This window comes from Passer domesticus, chromosome 5 (genome assembly GCF_036417665.1).
Source record: "Passer domesticus isolate bPasDom1 chromosome 5, bPasDom1.hap1, whole genome shotgun sequence".
Lineage (NCBI taxonomy): Eukaryota > Metazoa > Chordata > Aves > Passeriformes > Passeridae > Passer > Passer domesticus.
The window spans coordinates 16,567,952-16,579,070 of record NC_087478.1 but is presented as its reverse complement, the minus strand read 5'-3'; the positions used below and the strand labels follow the sequence as shown (position 1 = coordinate 16,579,070).

At 34.8% G+C, this 11,119-nt stretch overlaps 1 long non-coding RNA gene across 1 annotated transcript in view; it reads right to left on the bottom strand.

Annotated features, from left to right (window-relative positions):
- Window positions 1-2,198: 2,198 nt before the first annotated feature.
- The window catches only part of LOC135301254 (uncharacterized), a 49,641-nt gene continuing 40,720 nt past the window's right edge, over window positions 2,199-11,119 (bottom strand). The window contains exon 4 of the long non-coding RNA XR_010362989.1: window positions 2,199-2,605. This is a non-coding gene — a long non-coding RNA (uncharacterized LOC135301254). The remainder of the gene's footprint in view (window positions 2,606-11,119) is intronic.

Below are 11,119 nucleotides of genomic sequence, written 5' to 3'. Positions count from 1 at the left end.
AAATAAAATGCATATTCCAGTGAGGTTTATTAAAAAAAAAAAAAACAAAAACAAAACCAAAACAAACAAACAAACTAACAAAAAAAAACCTAAAAAAACCCCCAGGACTATGTTTTGACTCATTTTATTTCTAAAGAAGAGTTGACCAAATACTTGTTAAGAGTGGGTAGAGGCTGCTTATTTTATTTTTAGGAGACAAAATCTAGGAGACTAAGAAATGCTTAATGTCTAGTAATGGGTGTATTTTCCTATTTCCAAGCTGTCTTGGACAAAGTGCCTTGGAAATTAACACCCAGATGGCATTGCAAAGAGTAAGCTGAAAAGGATAACTAAACCCAAACTTTCTACAGTGTCTCAAAGAGTGCAGTGACTCAGCTAGACTTAACTACAGTGGGACTTGGTCAGATATATCTGACCTGATTTTCAGAAGTACTGTATGAGGCCCCTGCCAATTTAGTCTTCAGTTATTGCAACATTAGTTGCAATAGTAGAGGCTTGATGAAGATTGACAGAAGTATTAATTTTTTCCAAATGCAACCAAATGAAAGCAATTTTATTATATGTTTATCAAAAAGACAAGATAATTTCGAGATACCACCTGTTCTGGCAGTAGGGAGAGAGGGAAGAGAACAGCTGCTTTGAGTTACTGCCAGCTTTCCATTTAAATGTTCAGATCTAGAGTCAAATGACTGTGTAGAGCCCTAATGGACTTAGCAGAGTAGCCTGGTTAGGACAGATTGCTCCCATGGTAACTCTTGATTTACCTTAAGACTTTCTCTCAGCAATCACTTTATGGGCCATAACAGTTGTAAGAATTGAAGCTTTGCTAAACTCTGAACATCCTATGGAACTGGTATGGCAGACATGATAACATCTGGAGTTATAACTGAGACAGCAAGACAAAAGACTTAAAGCCATGTCCAGAGAAAAGCAAGATAAGGCAAGGCAAATGAAGAACATAGGTATGAAAACTGTATAAAAGATGGGAGAGATTATGTCTGAATTCCTCCAGAGGTAAATTTAGATAGCTACACCAATTCCAGCTTTTTTTTTTGACTATGCTTGTGTCATGGTTTCATTCTACAAGCAAATTCATAGGACAAGACATTCTCTTATCTAACCCAGTCATGTCATAGTTGTGACTTCTAGGACATCAAAGTCTGTAAATAATAGCTTAAAAAATAGTGAAAAACAATGTAAGTTATCTTAAATTTTATTTTATTAGTCCTGATAACCCATTTTATTTTCTCTTGTGATGATTAAAGCATAAAGAACAATAAGTTAAGATTATATGAAATGGTCAAAGGCCTTCTACCTGATATCAGGCTCTTGCAGGCACTTGTGAAAAATAGACAGCTAAAAGAGGGGTATAACTCTTCAGCTATCAAAAAACCCCTTTTCTGTCATTATTTTTTGAAGATTTTTGAGCTTCTTTATGCTTTAAGTTAGTCCCAAAGATTATTATATCTTTTATGAAAATATACTAACTAAGCCTCCTGCCTAATCCTTTACTCATCTTCTTCAGTTCTCTAGAAAAACTAGGTAACAAACCTGCAGAGTTCTTCTTTTAAATAACCTATATGACTTTAGAAACCCAAATCTTACTGTTTCTCATTTTTCTCTTTGCCAGCAAGAAGAGTTATAGTCTTTTAATCAGTCCTCACAGAGCAACTTTTTAACATATTTTGCCATTTTCTTTGCTTTCCTTTCTTTCTATTTGTATTCTATTCCAGAAGTTTTGAGATAGAAGGATGAGAACTGAATTCAGTCTTACAGGCAGTGAAAGAATAAAGGGTTCCCACATAATAGAATAATGACATAATGAAATGTTTTACTCTTAAGTTGTTTCTTAATGATTTGTGATGTCCAGTTTAATCATCTGAGCAATGATGTTTACTTAGCTAATTCAATTCCATTTCAGAAATAAATCTGCCATGATTCTAAGATCTTCAGACACACCACAGCTTTTAGATAACCAGAATTTCCTTTTCTATGTGAACAGATATTGCATTTTATTTGGTATTTTACTGTCCTTTCCTTTTTCTCTGGAGCCTTCACTAAACTCAAAGTTCAAATAAAAATACAAATAAACAACTTCTATTTACACAGGACCTGTGCTTTTTTATTCTTCTTAAATTCTTTATTGGTTTTCACACTTCAGTAGGTCAGCCTAAAGGCAACCTTTTGTCTCTCTCCAACAGTGCTCCTTCTGATATTTTTCTGTAGACAATGTCCTGCACCTCTAGTGGATTTCCTGCTCTCAGCTGTACTCCATTTTCTCTCACTAATGAACACGTTGTCTGTGTGTACACCACAGAGCAATCTCTCAGGGCATACTCTGAGCTTTTGCCCTTCCTGAGTTCAAAAAGTCAGAAGATTAATATCAGCTGTGCTCTTGCTTATCAACAGCAATTGTGGTCCATTCTAAAACGGAATTTCAGGTGGCAGGTTTACTTATATGCATGCTTCCAACTTGAGTCTCCCCTGACCTGAGGTATCACTTAAGCATTTTGTGGTAGAGCAAATAGAACTTTCTGCTTCAAGTTATCTCCTGAACTTCAGTAGAGTCTGCATAGTGTAATCCAAGACAGTTCTTTCTTGAATTCTGCAAGGAACAAAATACCAGAACAACAAACATGAAACTATTTGTTCTGACTTGCTAACTTAAAAGTTGTGAAGATCACTATGATTCTGCTAAAACTGTTCTCTCTCAAGCTGCCATTTCTTAGAAGCATCTAAGTGTGTGTTGCAGTACAGGTAAAATTTCAGATTCATAGCAGAGTTTGAAAAGTTTATTGTTTGTGGACAAGTCAATTTCTCATTTGTTTAAGAGAACCAGGCAAACAGTGCTGTGCTCTCCTTTAGTAGATATAACATTATATGGGAATGAAGAATGGTTTCACTTATGTTTTTCTTAGGTTTGGCCATTGCTATACACTAATGTCAAGTAGTAAAACACTATTTCCTCTCAGCAGCATCTGTCTCCTTGGCAAATTCCTTAGACAATTATATTGTCAGCTTTGGAGTAGCCTCTAGCTCTGTCATGTAGTTACCCTTGTCCTTGCAACACTGTTTTATAGTGATTCAGTTTGTTTCTGAATAATGTCTGCAATTTTTATGCAATTACACTGCTACACAAATCACTCATGGGATCTCTAAACCAATATTTTTTATGGAAATATGCAATACTTATTAACTATTGACATTCTTCATACCATTATTTATTCTAATAAATATGAATTACAACACAAATTATTACTTTGCCCGCCTGGAAATATTCCAGCCTTTACATTGATTTAGTCCTTTTTCAGCATTCCTGGTTTCCACATAGAGTTATACAGATATTTTTCAGACTGTTGCTCTCAAGTTTAAGCCATGACAATTTTATCCATTACCAGTTAATCTACGCATTTAAAACCCCATGTAACTTGCTTAATGTTGTGGTTTACCAGATAACACTGTGTAACTGGTTACATAATAGTTTGCTTCATATCCAGCATCAATTTATTCTTGGAGATTAACCATTGAAAATATATTAGTAAAAGCTTTGTAGCCCAGATTAAAAACAGAATTCTTAGTGTTGATAAATATATAGGACTTAATTTTGCATCCATTAAGCCCAATTATAAGTTATTTCTGTGTGTTTACATAGACCAATATATTTATTAAGCAAAATATAGATTTATGAATTAATATTGTCTTTCACAAAGATTTCCTGACAAATCCAGAGATCTAGAAACCACAGGCCTAAAATAACTTTAAAAACCTACTTTCTAGTACTCCCAACAGTGCTCCCAATTTGAAACTTTTTATTATTTTAGGAAATAAATTGTGAAATAATAATAATATTTTCTGAGAAATACTGAGATAAATTTTTAATAAATATTGCTCTATGAGAATACAAGGAACCCTTTTTTGACTGCAAATAATTCATCAAAATTTTTACTGATGTTATGAAGAATTAAGTACTTTTTTTTAGTTCAGAAATCATAGCAAACAACTCTTGCCAATTATATACCTAGAAACTTACAAAGATGTTCAGATTCTAAAACATTTTGAATCCAAATATTGTAAGTATTAAGAAAAAAAATATTAAAAAATTGACATATTAATAGATTATTTTTAATATCAAAAGTGCTGATGAAGTTACATCTTGTTGAAGATTAGGCTATTTATTTTCATACATTAAAACATTTATTTAAATAAAGAATATCCACATTTCTAGCATTATTGTCTTTTATATTGTGGCTCTTAGATACAATAGCTATGCATCATGTATAAAAAAATATAGAGAATTGTAAAAAAAATTATTTCTTTATTAAAGGAATGAGGATAACAAATTTATAAGACCTCAAGTGTAATGTTGTAATGTTAAAAATGCATATTTATGTTATTTGACTGATTAGTTTGAATGATTTATAGGAGAAAAAAGAAGGATATCTTAAGCATAAAAATGTATAAAATGCTTACAATATTTTTTTGACATATTATTGAAATACTCATAAAATCAAAGATTACACAATCAAATAATAGATAAAGCATAAAACCCCTATCAGACAGAATACATCACAGACTCATAAAATCATTTGGGTTAGAAGGGACTTTTAAGATCATTTAATTTCAACCCCATTGCCATGGCCAGGGACACCTTCCACTATACCAGATTGCTCAGAGCCCCATCCCACCTGATCTTGAACACATGAATACATCTTGAACACTTAAATACATCCTGAGTAATGCTTACAAGCATTTAGCTGAGGTATTCTCTGGGGATATGCATATGTAAAATGTCACTATTTCCACAAGGTGTTTGATACAAGACATTTGCTACCTACAAATTTATGATGGTAAATACCGATATCTTTTAGGTCTTTAAGTTGTCATGATATGCAAGTGATTTTCACAATAAAATATGTTTATTTTTATTTTTTTAATTATTTTTACTTTTAGAGAAAATTTTAATTGGAAAAAAAATCTGATTGTCATAATCAATTGGACACCAGTGGCCTGTAGAATGTATTTTACAACATTAAAATTTAGGTGTCCCAAACTCAGCTTCTCAGAACAAAATTTAAAAGTTGTCTTTTGCAATGGATCAGTGGTTGTAGATCAATTCATTTTTCAGTAAATCAGTTGCAGCATTGATTTGTGCCTGCAAAGCACAACATTAAATCATTTAAAAATTAACCACTTCATGTCAGGATCCAATGTCAATGCATTATTAAGGTTCAAATGCTGACTTTGATCTCACTTGAACTGTTGTTATCTCTTTAACCTATTGCAGTTTCTTTCTTTCACCAGTCCCACTCCATTCTAGAAGAGTGATCTGCAGGACTGCATCGCTGTGGCATCAGAGTCCCTAAGAAGGTGCACTCCAGAGCTGTGAGCTGGACCTTTTCCTCACCCACATGTTGTCATCCTCTCCCACAGTGAAGCCTAAACTGAGCAAGAGAGCACTTTTCACCTCATGGGCTTTAGGTGTTAAAGCACTGAACACAAATATTTTAGATAACAGCAGTTGCCATATCTCCTGGGCTGTTCAGATATTGCAACAAAATCCAGGATGACTCAGCTGGAGTGTTAAACGGGTGGATAAGAATTTTACACATGCTTGCTGTTTGTTATTTGGTTAAGTTGTCTTTCACACAGTTCAGATTACTCTGTAAACACTGCAAAAGCAAACGTCTAATTTTCAAAACGTTCAGCAGAAAGAAATAAGGAACTGCTTTGTTGGTTAGAGATAAAATTTTTATTCTTCCCCCTCTCCTCTCCCCAAAAGCCATGTCTGCAAGGTAACACTGTATTTGACCCAGTTTATCAAACTCCTCCTAGAATTTCTCTGCCACAAATGAGAACAATTTTCAATAGTGAGAGATCAGGTCATTATTATTTTTGAGGTTATGTTTAGGGTGTGAAGACCAAAAGGCTAACAGCTTGTAACACTGTTTGAAAACATTGATTACAGATGGCAGCTCTTGCAAATCGCCATTCTAGCTGTATGTAATACTTCAAAAGTTCTCAACATTTAAATTTTTTCAAGTAGGTTTCCTGTGATTAATCAAACTGATCAAATAAAAGTGCAGTTAAAAAAAAATTGGACTACACCTCAAAAAGTGAAAACTGAACAACATTAGTTCATAGATATATATCTGTGTAAGTACAGCAAAACAATCTTCATCCAGTATGGGGGAGGGAAGAGGCAGGGGAAGAGAAAGAAAATAATTGAGAAATTCTCTTTAAAACTTTCCATAATTTCATGAAGATATATGGTACCAGAAAGCAGCCAATAGCCCACCAATTTTTCTTTCAAGTGTCTAGGAACAATTTCCAATTCCTCTTTGCTTGTTAATGTGAAGAAAAACGGTTCTGCTGCACTCTTTAACTGTGAAAAATGTCTCTTTTTTGTTGTTGGTAGAGCACTTTTTATTTGAGAAAAAACATAATATGTTTTTCTGTTTCTAGTTCATCATTTATATTTCTGACTTCAGATTTGATTTGCTAAGGAACATTTGTGTATGTTGGATATGATTTTGCTATAGTTTGCTCATACATTTGATAAAAGAAAAGAAGAATTACATAGATGCTTACCAGAATATAAATGAAGCAGAAGAAAGAGTATATAGAATTTAAATGTGGGGATAAGAAACCAGCCTTTGTGTGCTCATACTCCCGGTAATCGCATTAGTGCAGCTTGAATTTAGAAAGTGCTTTATGTAAAAATGTATAAAGGAGCACCTTTGTAATGCACTCACTAAGAATAAACAAAGTGAAGGACTGTAGAGAATTGCCATGGCATGCATTAGGTCAGTCTCTTCTCCCAAACAGGGATTTAATATCTCTTTTCCACCCAGAAGCAATAAATACAATTCAGTGTTCAATCAGACATCCTTTCACTTACATAAGTGTTCTTCTTTGATTTTGTGGACTGTCACAGTTAGTACCTCTGGACTGGGAAATGGGTATTGGCTAACACTCCTTTTTTTTTTTTTTTCATCATTTATGCTATCTATGTACTTCCCCAAAGTAAATGTCCAAAGCATTTAAATAGAGTGTTTTTAAAATTCTAAAGAAAAATACCCAACCCCAAACCCTAAGACAAAACCAAAAAACCCCGAAACAACAAAACTGAAAATTAACCAACTAAAATAACTCTTAAATTTTATTATTCTCGTTTCTACTTCCACAGCTGAGGCACTAAGGTCACAGGCCACAAAAGTATTTGAACATCTACAAAAACAGACCCAGAAATGAAAGTGTATGCTATTAGTCTGAAACTTTCACTCAAATATTGTTCCATGTGTTCCAAATTCCAAATATAAGATTTTATTTTTTACAGCAGCAGGTAAACCTTATTGATGATGACTATTTCTTCTGAAGGTGAGAAAGTGAAATCTTTACACTGAACATATGTTAGTTTGTCCCTTTTCCAACACACTTTCTTCTGACTTCCCCGCAGTTCCAACCCCTGGACACATGGCCTGGGACAGGTCTGCAGGTCACCCATACCACACAAATATCAGCTCCCTGTGTATAGAAATTCTTCACCATTACAGAGAATGTAGCGTAGCCTAGGCTTACAAGCTTACTTTCTGTAACCTTATAGCTACTTTTAACTGTAGATTCCTGTTTAAATCCATGTTTTCTTTTTCCCTAAATTACTGCTCAGAATCACAGAAGAATGTAAGCTGGAAAGAATTCCTGAAGACAAAATAGATTCTTCATACCAGGAACTGCCCTACGTTTGAACAGAGACTCATCACAGTTTATAAACTCTTTTGTTTAGGGCAGGAACTACTTGGAAAAGGACAGTGAAAATAAAGAACTTATATGGCATAGGTAGATGAGAGGTGCTGGTACTGCCATGCACTTCCTTAGCCAGGTACCAGCTGTGGACCTCAGAGTACGTCTGTTAACTGTCAATTTTGCCAGTATCAGTGCCTGCCTTAAAAAAAAAATAAATTCTCTCCTGATCCAGTGGTTCAGGTCTACTCCAGGTATCACTAAAGGAGTGGGGTAGAGTACAATGGACAGGAGGCAACTTTACTGTCAGAGCCACAGATGTCAATTGCCCATCTCACATGTGAGAGTGTATTGCATGTTCTCACCTAGAGTAAAACATATACTATCTGTGATATAAACTGACCTACTTCCCTTTGCATTGGGACACACTGCTGGAGAAATATGACACACTTTTTTGGATTCATATGGGAAGAAATTAAAAGTCAAACCCACTGTCTGTGCTTTGTTCTTTAGGTACAAGAGTGCCAAACTAAAGTCCAGAGCTCAAGTGGTCTCTTATAATCAAATATAAGTGACTTGGAATATTGGATCCTTTGCTCTTCTGAAATGGTTGTTCCAAATTTAATTAGAGTCCAAGACACTGGGCTGCATGAGGAGGAATGTTGGCAGAGGTCAAGGAGGTGATCCTTCTGCTCTACTCAGTTCTGGTAAGGCCAAATGTGGGGAACATTGTGTCGAGTTCTAGGCTTCACATTATAAAAGAAACAGATGGAAATACTGGAGAGAACCTAAAGAACGGCCACTGAGATTATGCAAAGGCTGGAACATCTCTCATATGAAAAAAGGCTGAGAAAGCTGTGATTGTTTAGCCTGGAGAAAAGAAGATTCAGGGTGTATTACATCAATATATCAATTATATCTCAAGGGAGAATATAAAAAAAATGGAGACATGCTCTTTTCAATGGTGCCTAGTAACAGGACCAGAGGCAATGGTCTCAAACCAAAACACAGAAGGAACAGTCTGAGCATAAGGAAACACTTTTTTTTGTTGCAAGGGTTACTGAGAGCTAGCACAGGCCGGCCCAGGATGGCCCTTCTCAGAGATATTCAGAAGTTCTCTGCCCATGGGCAAGAGTAACTGACTCTAGGTGTCCATGCTTGAGAAATGGGGCTGGACATGACCTCCAGAGGTCCTTGCCAGCCTCAATTAGCCTGTGACTCTGTGATATATTAATAAAATCTGTGTCTTTGCTGTGTCTGAGAAAACCCAGATAATCTTCAAAACTTAGTGTTAACCTACCAAATTGACTGCAGGTTCATTCACTCTCTGTACTCCTTCCCATCAAACCCCTCATGTCTGCATCCAATATGCATATTGATAGTTTAGGCTTAACCGCTATATCATTGAAATTTTGTCAGCTCAAAATTTCGCTTCAGAACTCTTCATCTTTTACATCACAAAATGTGAAAACCCCTTTCTTGAATTTGACAAACCAGTGTCACCTCATACAGGAGCACCTCTGCTATAAAGAGGCTCAGGGAGTTGTGCATGTTTAGCCTAGAGAAGAAAAGATTCTGGAGAGACCTTTTAGCAGCCTTCCAGTACCTAACGGGAACTAAAAGAAAGGGAAAGAGGTACTTTTTGTTAGGGCGTAAGGTGGTAGTCAGATTTAGATAAGATATTAAGAATAAATTCTTTACTGTTAGGATAGTGAGACTTGGAACAGGCTGTCCAGACAGGCTGTGGATGGTTTATCCTCAGCCATAGGAAGGACTGGGCTTTGAGTAACCCAGTGTAGTGGAAGGTGCCTCTGCTCATGCTGAGGGGTTGGAATGAGAGGATCTTTAAGGCCCCTTCCAACCAAAATCATTTTATGACTCTAGAACACACTGAGAAGAAAAGAATTCTACAAATAAGGAAATATTGATAATGAACCTCATAAGATTGAGTTGTATAAGATTAAATCAATACTTACAGGAAGCTGGTGTTCATTGTAACAATCCTCTTCCCAACCAAATCAAAACTGATGAAACAATGAAGTCTCAAAAGACAGTACTGACTTCAGTTTGGATTTTTAGGCATGACAGAAATCAGTTTAACTTAACTGATAACTTAAGAAAATCAGAAGAAATTATATGAGGTGAGAGGCATCTACTGCCAAAATATACCAAAATCAGCTCTTGTCACCAGTACCTCATTGGTACCCACTGTATTGTTAATGACATATCAGCTGTGCACAAAGAATGACCTACCCAAAGAACTAAAACATATTTTTGAGATGTCCAAATAAATATGTGATCTGCCCCTTAGATTTTAGCAATTTATTTTTAAAAGTATTTTTGACAAAAATATGTTCAAGGTTTTCAAAATGTAAGGAAAACAGAAAGTAACTATTATCTTCATATTATATAAGATTCCTATTACTCTTTTTAAGAGTAATAGTTATTCTGAATTCCCTCTAGACAGCCATATAAAGACCTCCTTTGCAAGATGTTTAATAGTTTCAGCTGTCCCACTATTTCTCAAAAAAATTCCAAAACCAGTCACTGGGCTGATCTATCATTCAAAGTTTTTCATTGGTTTGTTGGGTAGTTTGGTCAGTTTTGCCCCTTAATATAATTTGCCTTCTACATCTTCACCTTTACAATAAAGTGGATGTAGTCAACCAACTATTGTCAGGCTTTTAAACATCTCTTAAAATAATTTTAAATAAAAATGCTTTTAACACCTAATCTTTTTTGTCAGCCTTAACTTTTCTGTTATGGATAAAGAAAATAAAGAATTCCTCGCTAATTTTTATACGTTAAGTTACAACAGGGTATTTTGAAGCTTCATTTTGGTCTCCCTCAAATGTAAGGATTAAGATTCTAAACTATTTTCCATGATATAAACCTTCCTAACCCTTTTTTGTTTTATTTAAAGAATGAGACACACCAATTTTTTTTCAATTGAAGCTGTTAGCTTTTTAATGTTTTATGTGAAATAGAATATTCTTTTGTCTGGAACTTAAAGAAAATTCAGAATAAATTTCTTTGTATTTCAAACACAATGGAATCATTATGCTCTTAGCATAAAAATATGGGCTGCAGTGCAAGAAATATGGCAATTTAGAAACTGGCATAAAACAGACCAAAACGTTCCAAATTCCCTACTTTTTTCCACCACGGCCTATATTAATATAGGGGAAACCCAACTTTGTAAAATGATACTTATAAAATGAGCAGTTGTGGTGAGAAAGACCTCTAATTTTATGTATCAGTTTGAACAACAGTTGTTTTAACCAGCCTCATTAAACAAAATTCTGTGAAAGTAGAAAAAAAAAAAATCCACTAATGGAAAGATATAAGTTGACAGGTTTTAAGTTGCTGATGTTTAAGT